Source organism: Leptodactylus fuscus, chromosome 8, assembly GCF_031893055.1.
Source record: "Leptodactylus fuscus isolate aLepFus1 chromosome 8, aLepFus1.hap2, whole genome shotgun sequence".
NCBI lineage: Eukaryota > Metazoa > Chordata > Amphibia > Anura > Leptodactylidae > Leptodactylus > Leptodactylus fuscus.
The window spans coordinates 10968017-10981963 of record NC_134272.1 but is presented as its reverse complement, the minus strand read 5'-3'; positions in this window follow the sequence as shown (position 1 = coordinate 10981963).

Below are 13947 nucleotides of genomic sequence, written 5' to 3'. Positions count from 1 at the left end.
CTCCACCATTAATTGGTCCAAACTGGGCTGGTTAGAGGCTCCCTCCACCATTAATTGGTCCAAACTGGGCTGGTTAGAGGCTCCCTCCACCATGAATTTGCCCAAACTGGGCTGGTTAGAGGCTCCCTCCACCATGAATTGGTCCAAACTGGGTTTTTTAGAGGCTCCCTCCACCATGAATTTGCCCAAACTGGGCTGGTTAGAGGCTCCCTCCACCATGAATTGGTCCAAACTGGGGTTTTTAGAGGCTCCCTCCACCATGAATTTGCCCAAACTCTGCTGGTTAGAGGCTCAATCCACCCTGATTTTCAAAACAAATGTTGGTGCCAACCTCAACTTACTACAAGGGCCAAATTCACTGCTGGTGACAAGCTCTCCTCACTGCAAGTGCCAAATACACATGTTTCAAGGTGTTTTCCTACTGTCAGAGAGGTGGTATTGAGTGTGTAAAGTGTGTAGTTGTTAGGCTGTGATGTTGGGGTAATAGAGGGTCTTTGGTGTGTTAGATGCCCCCAGACATGCTTCCCCTGCTGTCCCAGTGTCATTCCAGAGGTGTTGGCATCATTTCCTGGGGTGTCATAGTGGACTTGGTGACCCTCCAGACACGGATTTGGGTTTCCCCCTTAACGAGTATCTGTTCCCCATAGACTATAATGGGGTTCGAAACCCGTTCGAACACACGAACATTGAGCGGCTGTTCGAATCGAATTTCGAACCTCGAACATTTTAGTGTTCGCTCATCTCTAATAATGATATATATTTTATGGAAAGATAATGGAGACCATCACCCCGGCCACTGACCCACATACTCCTACAGACCCTGACAATTACTCTATTCACATCAAAGTATCTGCCTTTCCACTGAGTAGGAGCGGCCATTGTCTTCTGGCAATGAGGGCTTAGATCAGAGTCATTTGCTCCCAGGCTGTAGGTACAATAATGGCAGAGCGCTGATATTCTCTATTGTGCTCCTCTAAAGAGGCAATAAATCTTCTGCTACGGAATTATTTTGAAGTGGGAACATAAAATCCTCCACTTAGATGTGTACAAACATCTAGAGCACTAGAAGGACAAATTATGGAAATAGACCTTCTACCAGCCACAAAGTACATAGGCACATAAAAGGGTTCAGCAGGTGATAGATAAGGAGATAGAACCCTATGTCCTCCCGTAAATGTTTACGTGTTACATTAAAGGGGTTGTTTTACAAGTCCTCCATTCCAGCATCAGCACCATGGTTTTGGTTCTTGGTGGTCCAGAAGTGGTGATGTCCTGCTTGTGGTCAACTACCCACTGCATTCAATCACTAACCTCCATGGAGTACTATATGTAAAAAGTATGGGACCGAACGGCCCCAGTAATGGTTTGTGTTCATGTAATCTGGAGGGCTCACCCTAGTCCACTGTGGGGCAAGGGTCTCATGGGTCAAGATGATCAGGTAGGTGCTAGGGCCCAGGGAAGGTAGGTTGCAGGAAGAACCTACGTGATCATTGGAGAAGTGACGCCTAGGTTGGAAGACAAATTGGACAAAGACCAAGTTTGAGTTCCCAGAGATGAGGGCAGAGGAAAGTAGGCTTCAGCATAGTGGCCTGGTACGGTGGTGGAAATCTAACAGGAGGATGAGGACAACCATACAGAAGAAGATGGCCATATTAGACGTAAAGGCAATGTTGGAACAATGTAGGCAATTGTGCGCCATACACAGTTGTCAATGGGGGATTGTTGTCAGTTCCATTCCCACGTTCCGTTTAAGCAAAAGGACGATGGAGCATTGTGACATCACAGTGGGCTTTGAGACCTCACAAGGGGACATTGCAATATCACTCTGAGCTCTATCACCTTGGCATGGAGCACTATGACATCTCCAAAGGACATGGTGACCTCATTACAGGACATTGTGACATCACAATGGATTATTGTTACATCATAATGGATTATTGTGACATCATAATGGATTATTGTGACATAATAATGGACATGCTGCTGCAAATACACTACCAGCGAATTTATGGTATTCCAGCCCTCATTTTCTTCCATTATACATCTGTTGCACACCCACTTATGCCTGATGAAGGGCCTTTGGCCCAAAACATTGCACTACATGAAATTGTGAAGACTATAGATGTATACACTGAGCGCCTTTGTATCCTTGGATTTCTTGAATAAAGTAAAAGCATTCTTCTTGATAAATTCACTAATGGGGAGGCCGGCCAGTCCATTTGGGAAATTGTACCTGCTTGTGGACCTAGGTAGCACTGCCTGTCCATCTAATACCTTCACAATTATGTTTATGATGTCACAATGCGCTCTTTGATATTACAATCAGATAATGTGAAAGCTTAATGTAACATATGACATCACAATGGGCTCTATGACATCACAGTGAAGCATTGTGGCACCACAATGGGGCACTATGGCATCATAGCTGGGCATTGGGAAAACACATTGTTGAGTTTTTGACATCACAATGGCCTCAGTGTGACATTGTGAAATCATTAACATCACAGTGGGATCTGTGACCTCACAATGGGGCACTGCTACATTATAATAAGCTCTGTGACATCACAATGGCCTCTGTGACATCACAATGTGGGCATCGTGACATAAATTTCAGGAATGGTGACATCACAATGGAGTAATGTGACATTACAATGGGGCACACAATAGTGGGCATTTTGACATTAGAATGGCAGGGACATACCTCGGGGCGGGGGAAGGAGGGTAGATACATGTTAATATTCTTTTTGCTCCAATGGCAATACAGTTGAGGAACTTTCCTGAAGCAATCCCGATACGGCCATCAATAAGACTATCGTTGCTCTTTGGCTGTCCAAGGAATGTGCAGTTATCCGTGATGGTCGATATTCCGTCGTTGAACATGATGACATTTTCTTTTTCAAGAGAAACTAATACCAGCAATATAATGTGCGCGATGACAGAAGGTAAAATAAACCCGCCAATACACAGCGTGAAGAGCTAGAGAGTTGTCACATCTATTACTGATCATAATCACATTTCGATTGCTGTGCCACACTCCCATCTTTCCTGTCTGGGCAGGACCTATAGCACTGCTCATCCTGATGAATAAAATGCCAGCAGTGCAAGACTGACACACAAAACAAAAATAGGCTTCCCTGCCTCCATGGTAAATAATGTAAGCAAAGATATTACCGCATTATAGCCCTTAATTGTAACACATTCGCCTTGTAAATGGGATAGGCACAGTTAGTACTACCTTCCTGTAAATTATTTGAGCACAGATAGTACTACCTCCCTGCCTTTCTATGTACATGATATAGGCACAGATATTACTGCCTCCCTTTATAGTACTTTCTCCCTCTAAATATTTCCTCCTTGTTCATCCAAAAAGCACAGACAGAACTGCCTCACTGTCTTTCCTCGTAATTCGTGTATACACAGATAGTACTGCCATGCTGTCTTTCCTTGTATAATGTAAGTACAGATAGTACTGCCTCCATGTCTCTCCCTGTATATGATGTAGACTCAGTTAGTACTGTATTGTTCTTATACCCCCCTTCCCGATACAGAGAGTACTGCTTCTATGTAAATGATGTATGTATATACAGCTACAACGGCCTTTCTGTATATTATTTCAGCACAGATAGTACTTTCTTCTCCTTGTCTATTCTTGTACATGTGTAGACAGTTATTACTGCATCCTTGTCTTTCTCTATAATAGATAGATCTGCCATTATAGTATGCCTTAAATCATTGATGCACAACTAGCACAACCTTCCTATCTACCCTTGTACGTGATGTAGGCACAGATAGTACTGCCTCCCTGTTTCTCACTGGAAATGAAGTAGACACAGATAGCGGTGCTTCATTGTTTTTCCCTGTAAATGATATTGAAACAAATAATAGATCTGCTGTTTGTCCTTGCACATTATATGTCCTCTGTGATGAATCACGCATATAGCATACTGTGCAATGAGTTATGTGTCTAGTTGTGAATTTGCTTCTGGTTATAGATCACATTCATTGTTGTAATGAGGTCATGCTGTCTTTTATGTATTGTCTGTTAGTAAGTCTGGATGAAATGAATGCCGTTCCTGTGTAGAGGAATTCTTATTTCCAATTCACATCCTGGGTGCTAATTCAATTCACAAGTTTTTCATGTGTGGCTTGTAACCCATACACAATATGACTACGTCCATGTGCTGGGTACTAAATCTATATTGAACAAAAAAAAATATAACAATAAAAAATATGTATGTCATAATTCATGTTTCATAACCATCCGTGTGCAGGTTGGAGGATACAGACCTGTGGATGACATTGGGCAGGGGTACCATGTCACTTCCAATCCAAATCAAATCAAATCAAACAAGCTTTATTGGCATGTCCAAATAGATATTTGGCATTGCCAAAGCTAGTAAATTGGGGGGGGGGGGGGGGTTGGATGGTGGGTATGGGGGGTTGGGGTGGTTGATTTGGGGTATAACAGTCCGTGGAGTCTCAAGTCTTAATGGGGATGTCCCCACCGCTGCCAGAGAAGTGTCTCCAAGCGCTGGCCTCCTTCTTCGTCCGCAGCGTCATCTTCGATGTCTTCTTCCAGCTCAGGCTCGTAACTTCGAGCAGAGCAGAGCAGACTGCGCAGGCGCACAGGCCATGGGAAAATGACCACTAACAATACTGTGCAAGTGGGCATTTTCCTGTGACCTGCTCTGCCCAAGGCCCGAGGCCTAGAAGTTACGAGCCTGAACTGGAAGAAGACATTGAAGATGACGCTGCGGACGAAGTAGGAGGCAGCGCTTGGAGACACTGTTTGAACGCTGGGGCCCGCCACCATCGCTGCAAAAGAACTAATTTGCATACCGGTAAAACCCGGTATTTCTAAGAAACGGCGCAGCGGAGACCACGTTTAAAGGTAAGAGACGAATAGACTTTCTAGAGGCTACTCCGACATCTTATCCACAAAAAAAGGGTTTTAATGGTAGAATCCCTTTAAGCAAAATCCCATTTAAGCCTTATAGGGTGTTTTGCCTTCCTCTGGATAAACTCTATAGGGGGATTGTAGGGTTATAGGTTGGACTTGATGGACTGATGTCTTCATCCAACCCCATCTACTATGTAACTATATGTAAAAGATACCACTGCCTCCTTATCTTTCACTGTAAATGTTGTGAGCACAGATAGTACTGCCTCACAATCTCCCCATGTAAATTATGTAGGCAAAGTTAGTACTGCCTTAGTCTTGTGCAGTAAATTGTGTAGGTACGCATAGTACTGCCCCTCGAACTCTCACTGTAAATAATATAGGCACAGTTAGTAATTCTTCACAATCTTTTCCTGTAAATAATATATGTACAGATAGTACTGTCACCCCCATCACACCCTATAAATTACATGGGTACAGAGAGTATTACTTCCCTGTATCTATCTATAAATTATATAGGGACACATACAGGCGGTACTGCCTGTCTCTCTCTACTCATAAATGATATAGGCACAGATAGTGGAGCGTCTAATGTATTGACTCACTGAAAATTATGTAAGCACAGCTAGTATTGTCTCCCTGTCTCTTCTTTAAATGATATAGGTATGGATAGTATTATCTCCCTATCTCTATTTGTTAGTTATATAGGTACAGATAGGACAGTCTCTTTAGCTCTTCCTATAAATGGTGTAGCTACAGATAGTACTGTCGCCCTGTCTCTTCCTGTAAATGGTATAGGCATGGATAGTACTATCTTCCTGTTTCTACTTGTAAGTGATATAGCACCGCATTCTTCTCCCTTCCTGTAAATAATGAAGGTATAGATAGTACTTTCTTCCTGTTTTTTTCATAAATGATTTAGGCACAGATAGTACTGTCTTTCAGTCTCTACCTGTAAATGGTGTAGGTATGGATAGCACTATCTCCATCTCTCTGCTTGTAAGGTATATAGGTACAGATAGTACTGCGTTCCTCTCTCTTACTATAAATGGTATAGGCACAGATAGTACTGTCTTCCTGTCTGTTCCTGTAAATGGTGTAGGTATGGATAGTACTATGTCCCTCCCTCTACTTGTAAGTTATATAGGTACAGATAGTACTGCGTTCCCGTCTCTTACTATAAATGGTATAGGCACAGATAGTACTGTCTTCCTGTCTGTTCCTGTAAATGGTGTAGGTATGGATAGTACTATGTCCCTCCCTCTACTTGTAAGTTATATAGGTACAGATAGTACTGCGTTCCCGTCTCTTACTATAAATGGTATAGGCACAGATAGTACTGTCTTCCTGTCTCTTCCTGTAAATGGTGTAGGTATGGATAGTACAACCTTTCACACAACACTGATGAAAACAACAACTTTAGATAGAGAAGACAGTGAAAAGAAGCAACTCATAAATGTGAAGATATTTTTCTATGATGTATCATGATGTGGCTGGCAAGTAAGCGGAAAGAAGGGGGCTGGAGTTTTTCTTTAGAATTGATCACCACATCCTCTCCGTGTAATAGACACAGAACATCAGAATTGAGGCACTTCACTGTCTCATCGAGTTTGATTTAACCTGTTGTGAATTGTATGGGAGACGGAGGTAGATGGCGGAGTATCCAAGCAACTGACAGCACCAATGATGAGCATTTAATAAAACCCAAGGGACGCTGCAGTGAAGGTCACTAATGGAGACATAATGGTAGATGCCACCCGGCGTTCATCTCTCAGGGAATGTCTATACTAGGGGTCTATCATAGGGGTTGTGCAATTCATGGTTATTGATGAGCTATCCTGGGGATAGATAATCTGTAATAGATCAGTGAAGATCTGATACCCAGGACACCTGCTGATCAGCGGAGCTTGTGTGACTACTGTGACCTCTTCACTGTTTCAGAGCTGCCATGCAACATACAGTAGCTGTATCTCATCCTGTATCTAAGCTAAGCTTGTCTGACAGACAAGGACAACGGCTAGGCCCTCGCTAATGTAAATAATACCTCGCCTCAATATACAGAGCTTCATCTGCAAGCCCAACTTTTATTTAATAAGGCCAGAACCTCTTATTAATATTATTATTCTAACAAACCTTGTACAGCAAGTCCAACCAAAGCAAAATGTGATATAGAAACCCCCTCCCACCCCAGAGCGCACCCGAGCCTCTTGTCAACATCATTATCGCACCCCTGAGATAAGTGGCATGGACTTAGCCTCCTGCCTGTACGGCGCCCCCTGGCTACCTCCCTGAACGGCGCGGTTACACTGAGAACATTCTGCATAATGTTAATTGACCGATTTGATGCCATGGGCAAGGTTCTGCCGTCTCATCTATATGTCGTAGACATTGCAGACGGGAAACTGGAATCTGCTTATTAATATAACACATCCCAATGTCTCTCTTAGTAGGGTTCACATGAGCTTGGGAACAATGCAAAAGCTGTCTGGCCTAGACCTCCCCATTACGGATTGTCGATCACCCCAACACCACGTGATTAGAGATGAGCGAGTACTGTTCGGATCAGCCGTTCCGAACAGCATGCTTGCATAGAAATGAATGGATGTAGCCGGCACGCGGGGGGTTAAGCGGCCGGCCGCCGTCAAAGCGGAAGTACCAGGTGCATCCATTCTATGGAGTGTGCTGTTCGGATCGGCTGATCCGAACAGTACTCGCTCATCTCTACACGTGATCATTGAAGGTGCAAATACTGGAAGTCTCCATGTTGGTCCTAGGAGATGGGTGACATAACTAGTGTACATGTGCCATGGAGGGGCTCACTAGTCCCATTGTTTTGAATGAGGGTAAGTTCACACAGAGATTTTTGGTCAGGATTTTGAGGCCGTATCCGCCTCGAAATCCTGACCAAAAAGACAGCCCCCATTGAAATCAATGGGAACTGGTTAGGTGCTCATATTATAGGCCGTTTCGCCTTGCGATTCGGCCTGAAGACACTCCCTCCTCCCGACTAGTCCCATTCATTGGGCCTAATCTGGAGCAGAGTGCGCGACTGGCATTCAGTCGCGGCTACCCATTTTTGGGACCCGCACCTGAGGTGGCCTCCGCCTCAGGTTCTGGTACACAAAACCCTGTCTGAATTTACCCTTTTAGTAACGTTGGCGTTTTTTGTGCTTATTTTGTGCTTATTTTGGCACATAGCGTTGCGTAACGCCGCGTATACACCGCGTTTGCGCCGTTCAACGCGACTGCAAATAGCGTGGCGCAAACGCGGCATATACGCGGCATTTACGCGGCGCTATGTGCCAAAATAAGCACAAAATAAGCACAAAAAATGGCAACGTTACTCTGTGTGAATGGAGCCTTAGATGTCTTTTTGGGCAATACCTTTTCACTAAAAGGGTCCCCTCAAGAATAAGATGATTCCAGATTGTCCTGATAGGGTTAACAACAGCAAAGTGTTCAGCAGGAGATTTCAGCTCTGAAGCCCACAGAACAGTGAACGCAGCTGTGATCTATACCGCAGGCTGTGACTCTGGATTAATACAAGACAAATCAAATAATCCTAAGTATTTACAAATTGACTGAACGCTTTATGTGGAATAATTCCCTAGGTAAATAGCAAAACGATGTCACCTTTAACAGTTTTCTTCTATTACATGTTATTTCTTCCACATCTGAGTCCGCTCTGGTTACCTTGAATTACAAAGAATGAATCATATAACACATAAACAATGTATAAATGGAGACGTGTATAGAGGATGCTGACTACCCCCATGACATTGCCTTTAACAAAACATCTTTGATGACTGTGTATACAGCGCACCTGGTGTCTGAAAGCAGCGCTCTGAAGAAGGAGGCTATGTAAGGTGAACAGGAGATGACGGGGGTGGTATTACCCCTCCTGATGTACCAGTAGCTCATCCATCTATGACCCCCCCTGCCATTACAGGGCATATACAGTGGGTGCAGAAAGTATTTTTAATTGTTCACGCTTTGTTTCATTGCAGCCATTTGATAAAAGCAAAAAAAAAATAAATTTATTTCTCATTATTGTACACTCAGCCCCATCTTGACAGAACCCCCCCCCCGAAATGTAGATATTTTTGCAAATTTATTAAAAAATAAAAACTGAAATATCCAATGGTCATAAGTATTCAGAGCCTCTGCTGTGACACTCATATTTAACTCACATGCTGTCCCTTTCCTTCTGATCCTCCTTGAGATTGTTCTACTCCTTCTTTGGAGTCCAGTTGTGTTTAATTAAACTGATTGGACTTGATTAGGAAAGGCGCAGACCTGTCTATATAAGACCTCGCAGCTCATAGTGCATGTCAGAGCAAATGAGAATCATGAGGTCAAAGGAACTGCCCAAGGAGCTCAGAGACAGAATTGTGGCAAGGCACAGATCTGGCCAAGGTTACATAAGAATTTATGTAGCACTGAAGGTTCCTAAGAGCACACTGGCCTTCTTCAATGGAAGAAGTTTGTGACAACCAGAACTCTTCCTAGACCTGCCAAGCTGAGCAATGGTGGAAGATGAGCCTTGGTGAGAGAGGTAAAGAAGAACCCAAAGATCACTGTGGCCGAGCTCCAGGGATGTAGTAGGAAGATGGGAGAAAGTTCCACAAAGTCACCTATCACTGCGGCCTCCACCAGTCGGGGCTTTATGGCAGAGTGGCCTGAAGGAAGTCTCTCCTCAGTGCAAGACATAGGAAAGCCAAAACACATGAAGGACTCCCATACTATGAGAAATAAGATTCTCTGGTCTGATGAGAGGAAGCTTGAACTTTTTGGCATTAATTCTAAGCGGTATATGTGGAGAAAACCAGGCCCTGCTCATCACCTGCCCAATACAATCCCAACATTGAAACATGGTGGTGGCAGCATCAGGCTATGGGACAGGGCGACTGGTCGCAATTGTAGGAAAGATGAATGCGGTCAAGTACAGAGATATCCTGGAAGAGAAACTCTTCAGAGTGCTCTGGTCCTCAGACTGGGTCGAAGGTTGACCTTCCAACAAGACAATGGCCCTAAGCACACAGCTAAAATAACAAAGGAGAGGCTTGGGAACAACTCTGTTCCCATTCTTGACTGGCCCAGCCAGAGCCCTGACCTCAACCCAAGTGAGCATCTCTGGAGAGACCTGAAAATGGCTCCACCAACATTCACTATCCAACCTGACGGAACTGGAAAAGAATGGCATAGGATCCCCAAATCCAGATGTGAAAAACTTGTTGCATCTTTCTGAAGAAGACTCATGGCTGTACTAGCTCAAAAGGGGCAAATACTCAATACTGAGCAAAGGCCCTGAATACTGATGACCATGGGAAAATTCAGTTTTTCTTTTTTAATGAATTTGGAAAAATATCTACATTTCTAGTGTTTTTCTGTCAAGATGGGGCTGAATGTACATTAGTGAGAAATCAAATGAACTTTTTTGCTTTTAGCAAATGGCTGCAATGAAACAAAAAGTGAAAAATTTAAAGGGATCCAAATACTTTCCGTACCCACTGTATAGCATTACATGCAGCCTTTATGTATGGACTGCACAAATTTGCAGCCTTGCCTGGATCTTAAGGTGGTTATGTGGTAAATAAGACGCATTCCCCACACCACATAAGATTTATTACTAATATACATCTCGGTCCTCCCGAGTCCTATTTATTATCTTTAAGGAAGGCAACTGGAGAGGCCAACTAAGGGCTCGTTCACATCTGCGCCCGGTCTCCGTTCTGCAGGTTTCCGTTTCCTGCACAAAACAGAGGCAGGATACGGAAACCTGCAGGACTCTTTCATACCCATTCATTTGAATGGGTGAGAAAGCTGTCCGGCCGTGAGCAGTGGTGAGCGTTTTATGCCCTTCGCCGCAAAACCGTTTTTTAAAATCCGGACACAGAGTCGGACATGCAGTACTCTGTGTCCGGATTAAAAAAAACGGTTTCGCAGCGGAGAGCATAAATTGCTCACGGCCGGACCCGCTCTGTGGTTTCCATCTTCTTGCATGCAGAAGACGGAAACCACAGAACGGAGAGCCGAACGCAGCTGTGAACCTAGCGTCAAGGGTGCATGTGTAGGTAGGGCCAAGAGGAACAAACAAGTATTTTGCTGGCAGAGTCATGGCCACTTTAAGAGACTGAAAGTCACTCCAATGATCAATGGAAGGTATAAGAAGAATATACAGTCCTATGAAAAAGTTTGGGCACCCCTATTAATCTTAATCATTTTTAGTTCTAAATATTTTGGTGTTTATAACAGCCATTTCAGTTTGATATATCTAATAACTGATGGACACAGTAATATTTCAGGATTGAAATGAGGTTTATTGTACTAACAGAAAATGCGCAATATGCATTAAACCAAAATTTGACCGGTGCAAAAATATGGGCACCTCAACAGAAAAGTGACATTAATATTTAGTACATCCTCCTTTTGCAAAGATAACAGCCTCTAGTCGCTTCCTGTAGCTTTTAATCAGTTCCTGGATCCTGGATAAAGGTATTTTGGACAAACAATTCAAGTTCAGTTAAGTTAGATGGTCGCCGAGCATGGACAGCCCGCTTCAGATCATCCCACAGATGTTCAATGATATTCAGGTCTGGGGACTGGGATGGCCATTCCAGAACATTGTAATTGTTCCTCTGCATGAATGCCTGAGGATTTGGAGCGGTGTTTTGGATCATTGTCTTGCTGAAATATCCATCCCCGGCGTAACTTCAACTTCGTCACTGATTCTTGAACATTATTCTCAAGAATCTGCTGATACTGAGTGGAATCCATGCGACTCTCAACTTTAACAAGATTCCCGATGCTGGCATTGGCCACACAGCCCCAAAGCATGATGGAACCTCCACCAAATTTTACAGTGGGTAGCATGTGTTTTTCTTGGAATGCTGTTTCTTTTTGGACGCCATGCATAACGCCTTTTTTTTATAACCAAACAACTCAATTTTTGTTTCCAAAATGAAGCTGCCTTGTCCAAATGTGCTTTTTCATACCTCAGGCAACTCTATTTGTGGCGTACGTGCAGAAACGGCTTCTTTCTCATCACTCTCCCATACAGCTTCTATTTGTGCAAAGTGCGCTGTATAGTTGACCGATGCACAGTGACACCATCTGCAGCAAGATGATGCTGCAGCTCTTTGGAGGTGGTCTGTGGATTGTCCTTGACTGTTCTCACCATTCTTCTTCTCTGCCTTTCTGATATTTTTCTTGGCCTGCCACTTCTGGGCTTAACAAGAACTGTCCCTGTGGTCTTCCATTTCCTTACTATGTTCCTCACAGTGGAAACTGACAGGTTAAATCTCTGAGACAACTTTTTGTATCCTTCCCCTGAACAACTATGTTGAACAATCTTTGTTTTCAGATCATTTGAGAGTTGTTTTGAGTAGCCCATGATGCCACTCTTCAGAGGAGATTCAAATAGGAGATCAACTTGCAATTGGCCACCTTAAATACCTTTTCTTATGATTAGATACATCTGGCTATGAAGTTCAAAGCTCACTGAGGTTACAAAACCAATTTTGTGCTTCAGTAAGTCAGTAAAAAGTAGTTAGGGGAATTCAAATCAATAAAATGATAAGGGTGCCCATACTTTTGCACCGGTCAAATTTTGGTTTAATGCATATTGCACATTTTCTGTTAGTACAATAAACCTCATTTCAATCCTGAAATATTACTGTGTCCATCAGTTATTAGATATATCAAACTGAAATGGCTGCTGCAAACACCAAAATATTTAGAACAAAAAATGATTAAGATTAATAGGGGTGCCCAAACTTTTTCATAGGACTGTACTAGAGTATCAGTGCATTGGACATCACTTACTATGACAACCTATAAAAATGTCATTGATATCTATGACATGGAAACTTCTTCCCCGGGGAATCGGCACAAGGCCCCGCTGTGTACAGTTGTGTAATTGATTGTGAGCGTGATGAACACCGGGGGACAGGAGCACCGAGATCTAAATCTGTTCTTACCCCGCTGTCTTACACAAGGCCTGAGCTGCAGGTTACTCTGAGTTCCCGCTAATCATCGCTAATTGGTTTTCCAGAGCAGACGATGATTAATCGCTTTGTTCCCATTTACACTGTGCTGTTCCCGCGCTAATGCAAATAGTTCTCACTGACAGGTACTAAAAGGGGTTTCCGGGACTTATTAATGGATGACCTAGCCCTAGTAACACCTAGTCACAAGGGTATCTGATAGATTGGTGATATACTCACATTAGGCTGAAGCCTCATGTGGCGTAAACGCCGCTGCGAAAACCGTAACATTTTACAGTCCCTGCAAAGTGAATGGGACTCTAGCGAATCCTATCCACGCATTGCAAAAAAATACCTGCAGCAGAAATGCAGCGATTTGCAAAACATCTTGCATTTTTGAAAATCGCAGCATGTCAATTGGTGGTTTCCCTATATATATAATTGAAACCGAAAGTCCATAGAGGAAACCTCCGTGAACTTTATGTTTAATCCTATTTTGATGTTTGTTATGTGAGAAAATGATATGTCAGTAATTGGTAATAGCAAGTCCTGCATGTCCGACTTTGTGTCCGGTTAAAAAAAACGGTTTCACCACGGACAGGCACAAGACGCTCATGGGTGGTCACTTTACAAACCCATTCAAGTGAATGGGTTTGAAATTTGACTGCCGGGTTTCTGTCCCCTGCCCAGTTTCTTCGGGTCGAAGACGGAACCCGGCTGGATTGCCTAAAGCAGACATGGGCGCAGGTGTGAATCTGCCCTTACAAGAGTATTGTTATACAGGCAGCGTATCTGGCACTGTACTGAGGGCACTGTTATATAGACCATTGTAGCTGACAGTGTTATAGATGGGGACATAGGGGTGTGATTATGGAGGCACTGAGGCTCTGTGAACAATAGTGTCCCGGAGCAATGACAACTAGGCTGCATCTGTTTTGAAATAGATAGAGGCAAATCCCAAGGGACCCCAAGAAGGGGACATAATACTGCGTGTCCACAAGGGGGACCCTTATACTGGGGGAAGGGGGGCACAAGGAGATCATCATAATGTGTGTGGGTCAG